General features: G+C 44.3%; 1 long non-coding RNA gene across 1 annotated transcript; it reads right to left on the bottom strand.

The window, feature by feature from the left end:
- Positions 1-383: 383 nt before the first annotated feature.
- LOC125944595 (uncharacterized) lies at positions 384-9,083 on the bottom strand. The gene is made up of 3 exons (XR_007466295.1): positions 8,869-9,083; positions 6,967-7,145; positions 384-534 (listed from the first exon to the last, which is right to left on the bottom strand). It is a non-coding gene; the product is annotated as an uncharacterized LOC125944595 (long non-coding RNA).
- Positions 9,084-14,473: the final 5,390 nt, after the last annotated feature.

Below are 14,473 nucleotides of genomic sequence, written 5' to 3' on the forward strand. Positions count from 1 at the left end.
AATTCTTCCGCTGATGACCGGTGTGTGTTTTGTATATAACGCAGGGTTCCAGCGGTGCTGAGTGTCCAGAAGCAGCCCCAAGTTCTTGGAAGAAATGTTTGAACTAGATAGACGGTGGCACTTTCGCCGGCAGGACCATTGGTAAAATTAAAGTCACCCTGTTGTTGGCAGCAGTGCTGTACAGTTTACCTGTTAGTATTCGACGAATAAAGACGTCGCTGGACGTCTCGATAAAGCCGCAGAGTAAAGTTGTTTTTGTATATTTATTAATGCGGTTGCCGAGCGGCAGAAGGTGTCTGTACTGTTTCCATTCAGTGTCAAACCAAAACTATTTTCGTTGCTGTTTTTGTTCCAGTTCAGCGAAAACGGGTAATTTCTCGTTGACCGGAGCGAGAAATAGCATGACCTAAGCACAGTTAGAGGAAGACGGCACACATTTTTGGGCAAGTACTTGATGGGTGCACTTAGCTGCGCGGAAAGAAAAAAAGAGAAAAAAAGCGCACGCTGTTCTTAAAGGGCCCTTACGCAGGTCGCCTGTTTCTATTAGAGTGTACTAGAATACGGTCGAGTGGGACGAGTGGCTGGGGCGGCGCATGCTTTGCAGTGAGGCGCCCGACGTGGAAAAATACTGGGGCGGCGCTGCGGTCGAAGTGGATTGGGCCGCATCAAGGTCGCGCCGTTGAAAACTGCTGGCGATATCGCTTGGCAGGGTCATTCGTACTACGTACTTCGCACGCTGGTATTTGCGTTCAGACCGCTCAAATGGTGTTCATAATTGTATATGACATGTATTTATGCCTTAAGAATAAATTCCTTTCCTTTCTCTTCTTTATTTTTTTATTATTTTCTAATGCCGCTCGGTGATTGCGCGTGCATTGCGGCCGCAGTGTCGGCTTTGATATTGCTTGATATTGCTTTATTTGCTTCGTCACAGTACAGTGTAACAGGAGGCGGAGGGAAAAGCCGTTCAAATGACGGCTTGAGGGATCCTCCGCCCCCTTTGTGAAACAATGGCAGCAGCTGAAGGACATCACAATATCATACACTTTTTTTTTTAAACTGTCACATTGTTTTACGTAAAGATCATGTCATAAAGGAAAACTGAAAACGTGGTTTATACATAGCTTATACAACAAGGAAATCTGCTGCAGTCTTATGCACTTAAATAAATTGCTACATAGTTTATACAACAAAAAGAGCCCCTAATTCTGCGGCACTTAAATGAGACACATCTATACCTTTGCTAATGTAATCTTTTAGAATTCGCGGAAGAGTACATCGAAGCATCTGAAAACCATAATTAGTACGAAAGTAAGGAACGTTCCACATTTCTGTATTTCTTGTTTCATAAGCCTTTTCCTTTAAGCAAAGATTCGCCATCTCCATAAACAAAAAGTTTGAGCGTTTGCAGCTAAGACAGTACTCTCGTAGTAGTCTGTATTGATATTGGTCATTCACTTTGATTATCTTATATTTTTTAAATAGTGGATCGCTAGGTGCTAGAACTTTAGCGTTGTCTATCAGCCTCAGTATTTTCTTCTGTATTCTCAGTAATTTTGTTAAGTTTGTTTCTGTAGTTGTTCCCCAAACCAAATAGCAATAGTTAAGATAAGAACTAAACAGCGATTTGTATATTAATAACTTCACCGAGTTGGGGATGAGGTACCGGATACGGCTTAATATTCAAGTTATATGGCTTAATTTTATTTGAATATTATTGACGTGGTCATCCCATTGCAAAGAACTGGAGAAATGTACCCCAAGTACTTTCACTGACTTCACTATTTCTATATCTGAGCCTCTAAATACAATGTTTTTCTCCAAAGTCACTTGTTGGCCTTTCGAATGAAAAACTACGGCTTTTGTTTTAGTTGCATTTATTTTTAACTTATTGTTACTTGTCCAGTTGTCTAACTTCTGTAAGACGTCATTAGCTTTATTAGAAAGAATAACATCTGATGCTGAGGTGACAAATATACTCGTGTCATCTGCAAAGATAATAAACTTAACTTCTGGGGAGATATGGACTATGTCATTAATATATAAAGTGAACAATAAAGGGCCAAGAATGCTCCCTTGTGGCACCCCTGAAATTATATTTTTCTTATCTGATACTAAATCATTTATAGAAACAAATTGACATCTATGCGCCAGATAGCTTTTAAGTAACATGAGTGGGAGCCCGTGAATGCCATAATGGTTTAATTTTTCAAATAAAATACCGTGGTGAATGTAGTCAAATGCTTGTGTGAAATCCACAAAAATTCCGACCACTTTATTTTTTTGTTCAAACTGTTGTAGAATATATTCTTTTTGATCCAGTAGGGCGAGCTCTGTAGACTTATGTTTTATGAAGCCATATTGCGATTTTGTCAGGACATATTTGGTGCAAAAACTGGATAAGCGACTAAAAAGAATTTTTTCGAAACCTTTAGAAAATACTGGGAGAATAAATATCGGTCGATAATTTGCAACGTTATGCTTGTTCCCTTTTTTGTAGAGAGCTATTACGCGTGCCGTTTGCATTTTCGAAGGAAAAACCCCTGTCGAAATACAGAGATTGAATATATGTGTTAGTGCTGGACTGATCTGATCGATAACATATTTCACTGGTTTTATTTGCATGCCATCGGCGTCGCAGCTGCGACTGTTTTTTAAGCCGAGGAATAGTGTGCGGATTTCTGGTTCAATAGTACCTGCTAAGAAAAACGTGTTTGTTGTTTCTGGACCCAGAGTTCGGCAAGCAGCGGGTGATCCGTCGTTAAAGTCTCTGTAAACGAAGTAATCATTAAAAACATTGGCCATAGCCTCTCCACTGACCAAGTTTCCATCATGGAGCACCTCCTTAATTTCTTCTGTTTTCGGATTTACGGCTCATCAAAGAGTTTATTCTATTCCATAAAACATCTGCTCGTTTTGAGCACACAGTAATTGCCTGTATGTGATACAGCTCCTTTGATTTCTTCATTTCTTTACTTAAGGCATTTCGGAACTGCTTGAAAGCAATTAGGTCCGCCTCGTCGCGCGTACGCATGAATTTCCGAAATAATCTGTCTTTTTTGTCTATTTTACGTAAGAGTTCGCGTGTCATCCAAGGTTTCTGACAACCTTTACGTTTATGCCGCTGTTTATAAGGGAAATGTTTTTTGTATATACAGATAAAGGGTTCTAAAAAGGCGTCATAGGCTGCATTCGCATCATTTGAGTGAAAAACATTGTCCAAATGCAAAGTGCCAATCTCTGAACGGAAGGCATCTAACGCAGCTGGCGAAACATGCTGATAACTATAAGGAATGTCATTCTGAATTAACGTAGGTGCACCTGTTTTTACAGAACAACATATCGCCATGTGATCACTGATGGGATACGTAAGGACAGCACAGGTCACACGACAGATCACAGTTTGTGATAAATAAGTCTATGGTGGTCTCCGAAGACAGAGTAATTCTAGTTGATCTATTTATAACGTTTTCGCAACCATTGCATGCAATAATAGTTTCAAAGTCACACTTTTTCGTGCCTTCATGCCCCATGTCAATATTGAAATCACCACCCAATATAACAGTGTATTGATGTTGATTTACAAATGTTAAGAAAACATCTAAAAATGCAAAAAAATCACACAAGTTACCATCAGGTGGCCGGTAACACACAGCAGCTATGACATCTTGAAACTGAACACATAACATCTCGTAATGAGCAGTAACTAAAGTGAACTTTTCGAGCAATACGGCTGGTAAAGAATTTTCAAGTAGCATAGTGACACCACCCCCTCGACGACTTGGCCTAAAAACAGAGAACGTTTTCATATGAGGTAGTTCGAATTCTTCTGAAATATCTGATTGCCAGGTTTCTGTTAGCATAACTACATCAAAACAACCTTTCATTTGATTAAACAGACACTCGAGTTCATTTGCTTTGTTTCCCATTGATTGTACATTTAAATGGAAGCATCGGAGAAAACCTCGTTGTACACTTTCAAACCGCTTCGCTAACTCACGAAGGGCGATATATCCGAGGTCATCCATTTCACAGAGCAGTAAAAAAAAGAAACTGAGGAACAGTACAGTAACAAACATCAGTTGCTCAACGCTGACAAGTCATCCTCACACCTGATGACCTGCGCACGTTCTCCACTCTTCCTACGCACCAAGACCTTCCCATTGGAATGCCATGCAAAGTCATAGCCAACTCTCCTATCCCAGGTTTTAGCTGCTAATAAAAGAGCCCGGGAACGCTTGGTCATATTTTCAGTTATGTAAACATTATCTTGTTCTTGCCTCAAAGATTTCCTTTTTTCAAGCCACGTATCTCGATGGTCCTGGTGGACAAAGTGAATTCAGGATCACTCTACGCTCTCTACCTGGCCTTGATGCCATCCTGTGAATAGCGGAAATATCAGCTGGAGCAAGTTCCGTCAAATTCAAGGTTTTTGCAAGATCATTTACCTTGTTTAAAAGATTTTCACCTGCAGTCTCAGGAATTCCATGTATTTCCACATTCAGACGTCGGCTGCGCCACTCGAGGTCATCAAAATCAATCTGGAGCTGGGCGAGACCCTTAGCTGGATCCTCCTTCTCAAGTTTGTCGATCTTGCATTTTATGTTTTTTATTTCCCTGTCTTGCCCGCTCAAGCGTTCCTGAATTTTATCAAAGTGATCCGACAGCAACTGAATTGACCTGTCTATTCCCTCTACCTTTTCATTCTACTACGTTATTGTACGGTTCCCTTTGGATAAAAAAATTTTTTTTCTCGTTCTTCAAGCAGCATATGTATCTCTCGTGTGTATTGTTGCGCATATAGCTTTCCATCAGTAGGTCTTGCGAAACGCAGACGGAGAAACATATGTAACCTTCCTGCTTGCCGCTTCAAACAAGTAAAGCATATCTGCCCCATCCGGCGCCTTGTACTCAGATTTACGGGAAGCATTGCTATAGATAAAAAAAAAAAGTAAACTGCAGCGCAACATTCCATTCAAGTTTCCGCCTTTCTCGCGTAACAGAATGCGGATTAATTGGTAAGGGGTCATTTATTCCGGTAGGACCTCGAGCGCCGAAAATGGTTTTAGTTAACCATTATATACACTAATCTTTGGCCGTAAGCCGTACGTGGAATTTTTTTCCAGTCGATACTTCAAAAAAGAGAGAAAAAAAAAGAAAAGAAAGCCTGCGCAGTAGCCCAATTAGTGGCTATATAGTGGATAAGCCGTTGCGCTGATAAACTGGAGCTCGCGGGTTCAATCCAGGACGCGGAATTGGATGAGAACGACATGGAAAAAGACTCGTGTACTTCTATTTAGGTGCACGTTAAAGAACCCCAGGTGGCAAAAACTAAACCGGGTGCCTCATAATCATATCGTGGTTTTGCCACGTAAAACTGAAGAATTTGCTTATATTAAATCAAGAAAAAGAAAAAAGCAGGTGTCTGCGTTCTTCGGCTTATTTCTGGGGGTGTAAACAACATAAATTATTCTCGAGTCTGATTTCCAAGGAAAACATGTTACGCATATCCTATATTTCATGCATAAATGTAATGCCGTTCCCAAATGCATGACCGCTCAACTCAGCAGCTTGTATATTATAAACGGCTGCGTTCAGTTATCCGGTGCACTATCATATCGACCATAATGAAACAATTAAAGGAACGGCATGTCTCATTTACACGTAAAGATATGGGCAGATCTGTTGCGTTCGTTGAAGAAGATAAGTGTGGTACCACATGGGGCACTCAGTTTTAATGGGTTGCAAACATGGTGAGACTGTCAAAAATGCTTGTCTAAATCAAGTTAGCAGATTTACAGGTTGCCCCAAAACGGGGCGTTTATATTGAATGAGAGCTAGGAACTTGTTAAGCAGGACTTATTAACACCCATCCGTTAATTCTCTCAGGAACTGCACCTCTGCGCAACAGCCACGAGACTCCGGCAGCAAAATCATTGGGAATAACAGTCCTCACTTGCATGCAGTCACTCACCTTTGAGATTTCAATAGTGCTGTTATGCGTTACATTCCAACGGAAATGTCATAATATTCATAGCAAGCAAAACCATCTTATATATATATATATATATATATATATATATATATAAGATGGTTTTGCCTGCTATGAATATTATTTCTGCGAATGAGTTTTATGTGCAGTATTCACTAATGCGTGTGTTTGTTACTGCAAACACGTGCGCTTATACCGGTCGGGAGTGTTCACTTTTTCAATTATTGCATTTAGAATATTTGTTATTTTTTCCCCTTACATATATATCCTGAATATATATGTCTATGTACCCTTTGATTTAATTACCTAAAAATGCATTGATCATTCTTCGCGCCACGCAGTTAATAAACCTGGTTTATTTCACTCTAATATTTTTTTCTTCGATTTTTGTCCCTGATCAATATCCATCAACAAGAAGCGCGCGTAAAATGACACGATATCAATAATAAAATTTTCCTACGTAGCCTTCATGGTGCTGAGATACCAGTTACTTTTAGAGGACAGTGGTAAAAACAGCAGTTCACCCGGCTAAAACTACATTTGGCACCGGCCGTCAAGAGTCATAGGCGCACCGAAGCAACTAAAACATTTAAAAAATGTACTGCACAGAGGTTCTGCGAGAAAAACTGGGCGCCCGCCAGCGTCCGCGTAGCGAACGCGCGCTCGCTAGCAGACGACGCGCTTGACAACGACAGCAAAATTGAAGACGTCGCGATGTATAATGTGCCTCAAATATATATGTTTGGTAAAATGGTGTAAAGATAAATTTGCAGTTGAAATAAAGCGCTACTTTAAGAGCGTACTATGCGCAATTGGCCTCGGTGCCCGCAGCGAAAGTACGTTGAATATGCCGCGGAGCGCGTCTCCGCCCCAATCCAATCCAGTTCGCTCGCAGCGCCCTCGCACTATTTTTCCACACGCGGCGCCTAAGCGGCAGAGCGCCGTTCGGCCCACTCGACCATTGTCTAGTACACCAGTTTCTATTTGCGCCCAAGCCCAGTGCTCGATCGCTGGCGCCGCCATGCGCCGCTCGCGCGTACCATGTTTCTAGGTACTTTCTTTTGCCGAGGGCCGAGACGCTAAGCCACACGCTCCATAGATCAGTCTAGGTATTTGGTTTTACGCCCCTAGGGACTAGGAACACGCTCTGTGCCTTGGTGCGACTTACAGTGTACTAGAAGAGTTGTAGTGCGCTCACAACGCGGCAGAGCTTGACGCACTTCGTGTCGCCGCCGACAGGTGGCGCGGTTCGCAGCGTCACCTGAAACTTTCCTACGCGTCGCGGTAGAACAGCTATCGGGTGTTGCTGTTTTCACCATATAAAAGTAAAATGCACGACGTGCAGCGCACGAAAGTGCTTTTGGTGCACCTTCGCAGTGTGCAGTGAAATAAATTACTATTGTTCCGGCTGATCTACATAGGGTTGGCGTTGTTTTGAGCCGGAGGCACGGATGAACTAGCCTTGCTATTCATATGCTGTGCTGTTATAATAAAGGCCTGATACGACCGCTGCAGTCACGGAATGGGCACTCGAGTTTTTTCTGCAGCTGATCGATATTTGATTTAAATGGTCAGTTTGGTTTCGCCACAACGACCGCACATAGGTGTTTCCAGCACCACCGCGCCGAATTTAACTACGACTTAATTTTTTTTTTTTCGCAGGTAAAGCGTGCAGCGCCTTAGACATTTTCACGGTGCCCCATCTATTCACGAAATATTTAGGTATCACTGCTGCACAAGTTAAGCTGGTTAGCTGGTTATTTATGTATTGCATCTTTCGTAACGTTAATGCGATATGAAATCGAAAGGATGAAAATACCAGGTACACCCGTGAGCAAAAGTATACGGACCACAAGGTCACTGAAACAACTCAATTTCTTCGTAATAAACATGCGTAAATTGAAATTGACGAGTACACTGGAAAGCTCACAATGCCAAGATTAGACTGCAGTCCTAAATTTCAAGTTGCATTCGCCGGTAGTTGAAACAAACGGCTTTATCGCGTAATCCCTGGTCCGTATATTTTTGCTCACGGGTGTACATTTATGCAATACCAATGTTTATTTACAACGAAATAAAGAATGATCCCGGAAGCGCCGGGAGCAGCCGGTGAAAACTCCGAATAGCTACTTTCTTGTGCGCTTCGGCTTTTCTTCGCGGGTGCTTCGTCCCTTTCACACCTTTTCCTTTTGTTCCTGGGCTTAGGTGTCGTCTTCATCAGGTACTGTGGTAAATTCGGAAGAATCGTGGGAACAGCGTTTTCTGATTGCAGTGGCAATTGTCACGAGGAATGCACACCTCTTTGCATTATATAAGGTGCACAAGTCCCTAATGATGAATCGTGGTTCGAAGTGTAACTCACAGACCGCGCAAGATTCCTCCAGTGTCTTATCTGCACGGTTGAGGTTCCTCTCCCATTACTTTCGCCATTCTTCATCACATGGAACGCTGAGCAAAGACGCCTTTGGTGCATTTTTCACGCGACTGTAGCCAGTTCTGCACTCGGGTGCAAAACAGTAATTTCGACGGCGGCTAGCCATTCTCACTCACTCAGAGTGCACATTGAGTATACAAAGCGTCAAGCACAGAGGATACTGCTGAAAACGCCGGCGGGACTTGCAGTCGAGAGCCGACAACGTCGATATTAAGTGGTTTGTTTTCAGTAAGGAAAGGTTGGCGCTATCTTCTGCAGCCCTTGAGGTAGAACGGTCAACGTCGCGATCCAACAGAACGCACTCCATACCAAGCAAGGGAAGTTTTCAGGAGAAACTGGCGGCAGCGCCTCTGGCGGGCGCCTGAGCAGTCGACGCTGAGTGCGCCGTGGCGCCGCGGCGCAGGGATACAGCAGTGAGCACACTGCCCCTATTCTAGTACACTGTAGTGCGACTGTTTGCACAACAAATCCGTGGAGAGGCTGGGCCTCGCCTCAATGACGTATCGCCATTTTTTTTTTTTTTTGAGGAAGACTACGACGCTCGAACGCAATAATATGGTTCGCATGAATACATGCTACGGAGGCGTGCCTGTATGGCCCAGTGGTTACAACGCTCCCTTCGAGATCATGGTACGCGGGTTCGAATCCCACCTTGGCATTTTTTATTTCTTGGTATCACCATTTTTTTTTTCTCTGTTTGGCGGCGCGGTCGTTGGGGTGTTGCGACGCTCCGCAACACCCCAACGACCGCGCCGCCAAACAGAGAAAAAAAAAAAATGGTGATACCAAGAGCGTCGCAACACCCCAACGACCGCGCCGCCAAACAGAGAAAAAAAGAAAAATGGTGATACCAAGAAATAAAAAATGCCAAGGTGGGATTCGAACCCGCGTACCATGATCTCGAAGGGAGCGTTGTAACCACTGGGCCACATACCGAACTTTCAAGCAAGAAATTGCCAAAGAAAATATCTACGATAATTCTAGGGGAAGCTCTTTGTTGTTTGAAGCCAGGACGGGAGTATTGCGGACTAAGATGTACCGAGTCAAGTACCAAGGTATAGACACGTCGTGCTGTGCGTGTGGAGAAGAAGAGGAAACGGCTGAACACCTCATACTTTTCTGTAAAGGGCTTAACCCTACAGTGCAAGGCGACGGGGCTGTTTTTTTCAAAGCATTGGGGTTTAGGGACAGTGAAGGAAAAATAGACTTTAAGCGGGTAGAAATAACCAAACAGAGGTTATCTGATTGGTGGATAAAATCAAGGCAGGGGTGAAATTTCACCCACCACAAAGTACAAAATATGTTATAGTCATGGCTAGGTGGCGTATGCCACCGCCCGGTTTAAAGGGTTCAGCCTCATCCATCCATCCATCCATCCATCCTTACACGAGTTACAGTGGACAGTCGTGGTGGACGGACGCGTTTCTCCGGGGCTCCGTGGCGGCGACGAAAACAAGTTTTTCGTGCATGCTTTGAGCTTGCTTCTGTTGTTAGACTTGCTGTTTTTTTTTAGCCTTTAAATAGGTTGGAAGTGGCAGGGCTATCAGATATTGTTTTTTTTTCCTCCTTCGTGTGTATATCGGGTGTATTTCGTTTTTTAGGACAGTCAGAACGTCGTTCCCTGACACGTGTTTCAACACGTGCGGCCGCGTGGTACGTAATGTACTTTAGTCTTGAAATAGGTTGGAACTGTCAGGGATATTAGTCATTAGTGTTTTTAGCGGGCGTGTATTTGTATCGAGAATATTGTTTTTGTAGGACAATCAGAGTGTGGCCACGTTTCCGAACACGTGCGCATGTGTCATGAATAAAGTTTGCTCGACATTTTGTGCTGATATTTTGTGATAAATTGCGGATACATAAATTCTGGCATTTTAATGTTTTAGGTTCTGTGCGTATCGGCCTTTTGTAGGTACGTACTTCGGAAGGTTCGGTGATAGCATTTGAGAACGCCAAGTGCAACATATGGCGAAAAGGGTGTGGGGGGGTCTCTCAAGGTAGACGAAGGGACTGATGAGAATAGCGTGGAAACTGAGCCAATCGACGTTGTCGATGCTAGGCTAAAGAAAATGGAGGATGTCCAAATTGAGCTTGTGAATCGGATCACAGAGCTGCGAAGTGAACTCAATATGGAACGTGATGCACGGAAGGCAGTGGAAGAAAGACTGCAAGCAGCTGAGGAAAAATTGAACAGGGCCGCCATTACGACCGAAAATGGTAGTGACGATGAAACACCGGCTTCCAGCGAGACAGGACCGGAAGTGCCCACAAAGCACATAGAATGCGTGGACAGTATAGAGGAGGCACTGGCGTGGAACATGCTGGAAGGAGGCTCACCGACAGTGACGCTGCAGCGAAGGTAGAGCAGAAACGCAGGGGCGAATGCCCTGTGTCAAATCCGAATCACGCGGACGAGGAGGATAAAGGAAAGCAGGGTGAGACCTCGTCAGGAGGGGAGAGTGAACAGGTCATAATTGGAACAGGACATGGGCCGATGTCACGGAGCGAGCTAGAGAAAAGCTCGCGGAGAATGCGCAGGCAGGCAACCTTTTAATAGTATCGGGCGGCCTAAATGACGTGCTGAACAGGAAAGGGGGCGGGAAAAGCCGAGCGTTTGGCAAAGGGCGTAGACGACTTACGCGAGGTGTCTCCACTGGTGCAGATTGTGGTATGCACTGTGCCGGAGGTACCTGTACGTGACATTAACGTACAAAGAGCAGCTGCGGCAACTAATGAGGCGATTTGGCAAATGAGCCGAGAGAAAGGTTTCGAGATTGTGGAAGTCAACAGGGAAGTGAGAAGGTATGGTGGCTTTCAAAGAGACGGAATCCACTTTGATCACAGTCTTGGACGTAAAGTGGGCTGGTGACTCGCTGGTCGTGCAATTGATTTTTTGGGGGGCCCATGGGCGCTAAGGAGGCCAGGGTAAGTTGTAATGAAGAAGGTCCCTCAGGGGAACCTCTGACTAACAGCACCGGTAGCAAGAGAAAAACGAGAAAGACCTCGCTGTGCAATAGGTTATATAAACATGCAGGGCGGTAGAATAAAAGTGGTTTGAGATTGAGGAGCTGTTAAATAGAGGACAAATAGGTGTGTACGAGTTTACAGAAACGCGCCTTAGAGACTTGGAAGAGCTACCAATGATTGAGAATTACGTTTGGGAAGAGTGCAACTGAACCACATTGGAAAGAAAGGGAGGGGGAGTTGGAATGCGCATACATCAGGGGGGCCAAGTGGGAAAGACTAAATTCAAAGTGTCAAGATCACCTGTGGCCTATCAGGCACAGTCAGTGGAAAGAAAACTTGGCTAGGAGTAATGTATTTATGGACAGGGAAAAATTGCAAAGAAAGGAATGAAGAGTTAGTGAAATGCCTAAGTGCGGATATTAAGAGTTTCGTAATGGAGGGCGAAATTATCCTGTTGGGGTGACATGAATGCCCACATACAGGATCTAGATGGTTATACCGACAACAACGGGAGGTTAATGCTAGATCTCTGTGAGCAACATGCCCTCGTTATCGTGAATACGGGGCCAAAATGTGATGGCCAGATCACATGGGAAGGCGGAAATAGACAATCGGCCATCGATTACTGTCTGATGACAGAAGGAGTTTATGATAAGTTGAAATAGTCATTGACGAGGAAGGGGATAGCAGCATAGGGAGTGGCCATAAACGCATCATTTTGAAAATGGGATATGTAGTTGGGAAAGAGAGCAAGGAACGAAGAATGACCAGTCCAAATTTGAACGATGAACAAATAGCAAATATAGCCACAAGAGTCGAGAAAGAACTTGACGAATGTCCAAGCAAGGAGTGGGAATATGGTGAGCTTGTAAGTGTAATGACGAAATAAATGAGGAAAGAGAAGCAACATGCTTGTTGGAAAGGAAAAAGGAAGCCGAAAAACTGGTGGAACAGGGAGATACGGGAGGCGATCGACGAACGAAAGAAAGCATCACGAGAACGCAGACAGGCAAAAAATTCAGTTGCCGCAGGATAAAATAGACAGAAAATGGGAAATATACCGCGAAAAAAAAAAAAAAAACCATGGTTCAAATATTAGTTCAAGCAAAGATTAAAGGTGAAAGTGAACGTTGGTTGTCAGAAATACGTGCGAAAAAAAAAAAAAAAGGCCGCACCGACAACAACGGGAGGTTAATGTCGGTAACTGGCCTTAATAATGCCGTTTTGGAAGTAGCAACGCGACGATGCGAGACGGCGCAAATACCAAGTGTGCAGCAAGCGTTTGCGCTCGCCGGATGGTAAACAAAAAAAGCCTTTTGCCCTCGCCTTGTCGGTTGCGGCAACTTAAGGCGCAGCAGCATGCCATCACAACTAACACGTTTGATCCGTTTGTGCGTACATCACTTTCGTCGCACAGGCCCGAGAATGGCGGTCGGAGCGCGCTGGAAAGAAAAAAAAAAAAAATATACAAAAGCGCAACGCTTCTTCCACGTGACATGGATTGGCCAATGGGGGAGCGGAGGAGGCGGCGAGGAGGAAACGCCGGGGTGAGCGCGGTGGCGGCAAGATCTAAGAATGGCGCTACTTTTTATATATAGGAGCTTTATATCGATGATATTCGGCCAGACTAGTCGGGCTGAGTCACTTGCGTTTCACGAGATAGCGATAACGCGGCCAAGAGCGTGCGCTCATCATCACTGGTAGGTCGCGTATGATGTCTCAAGCTAGAAAGCAAGCGCGTGGGCGACAATATACGATGACTCATTCCGTTTCCCGAGGACACGCATCCTAGCTAATGAAGCAGACGACAGCTTGTGCGCATGCAGACGACGGAAGCGAGAAACGATTTTGATGGAATAATCGTACGCTTTGAGCTAGCTGCTTTATTTTCTTCTTCTTTCTGGGGTTTTACGTGCCAAAACCAGTTCTGATTATGAGGCACGCCGTAGTGGAGGGCTCCGGATTAATTTTGACCACCTGGGGTTCTTTAACGTGCACTACAACGCAAGCACACGGGCGTTTTTGCATTTCGCCTCCATCGAAATGCGGCCGCCGGGGCCGGGATTCGATCCCGCGACCTCGTGCTCAGCAGCGCAACGCCTTAGCTGACTGAGCCACCCCGGCGGGTAGCTGCTTTATTTTTACTTGGGAGGAAAACTGTTTTCATTTATAAAGAACGCTAGGTTCAATGCCTGCATTTCAGTTTCTTAGGCGAAACGTCAAATTGGCGTAACGTTACGAAAGAAAATTGGGGCTATCGGTGCCATTTTGTAAGCGTCACGCCTACGTCACGCCTCGAAGAAAATGGCGGAATGTCCAGAATAGCGGCTCAAGTTAACGAAACGACCATGAAAGCACCAAGACGTAGGCAGCTCTTTCATGTCTTACATGACGCGCATGTCATGAGATTCATGTCATGAGTCCTCAGGAGTCCCTTTAGCTACACCTAAGAGGCCTTAATGCGAAAGCCTTTATGCTCATGACTATGACTTCGACGATCAACATTTAGCGTTTTCCGTCACTTCGTACCACTTCCGAACCCATTCCATTGGTTTTGAGTGTTAATCTTTTTTCGCTGAGTCATTCTCATTTTTGCTGAGTCAGGCTCATGAATATGACTTCTACCATCATCCTTTAGTGTTTCCTTCACTTGGTATCCACGTCAGAACCCATTTCAGTGGCTTTTGTGTGTTAATCTTCTTTCGCTGTGTTATTATAATTTTATTTATTTATTTTTTAGTTTTAGTATACCCTCAAGACACAGAGGGTGTTACAGAAGGGGTGGGTACAATGTAAATACAAAACAAAACAATAAAAGGAATTCAAAGGGGAAAAAATCGGGGTAGCTTAAATTGCACTAGTGGCGCAAGGCTAAAGACACAGCGGAGCTGATCGGTTCCTAGCTGGTCCTGGCTATACGAAGTGATGCTAAGTTATACGAAGTGTATAAGCATTTCCTCGTGGTACGTGGCATCGGGGAACGCCTCGCGAAGCACTTGCATTTAACCAAATGACCATGAGAGCACAAAGACGTAGGCGGCTGGATAGATAGATAGACAGATAGATAGATAGATAGATAG

Source organism: Dermacentor silvarum, chromosome 1 (genome assembly GCF_013339745.2).
Source record: "Dermacentor silvarum isolate Dsil-2018 chromosome 1, BIME_Dsil_1.4, whole genome shotgun sequence".
NCBI classification, from domain to species: domain Eukaryota; kingdom Metazoa; phylum Arthropoda; class Arachnida; order Ixodida; family Ixodidae; genus Dermacentor; species Dermacentor silvarum.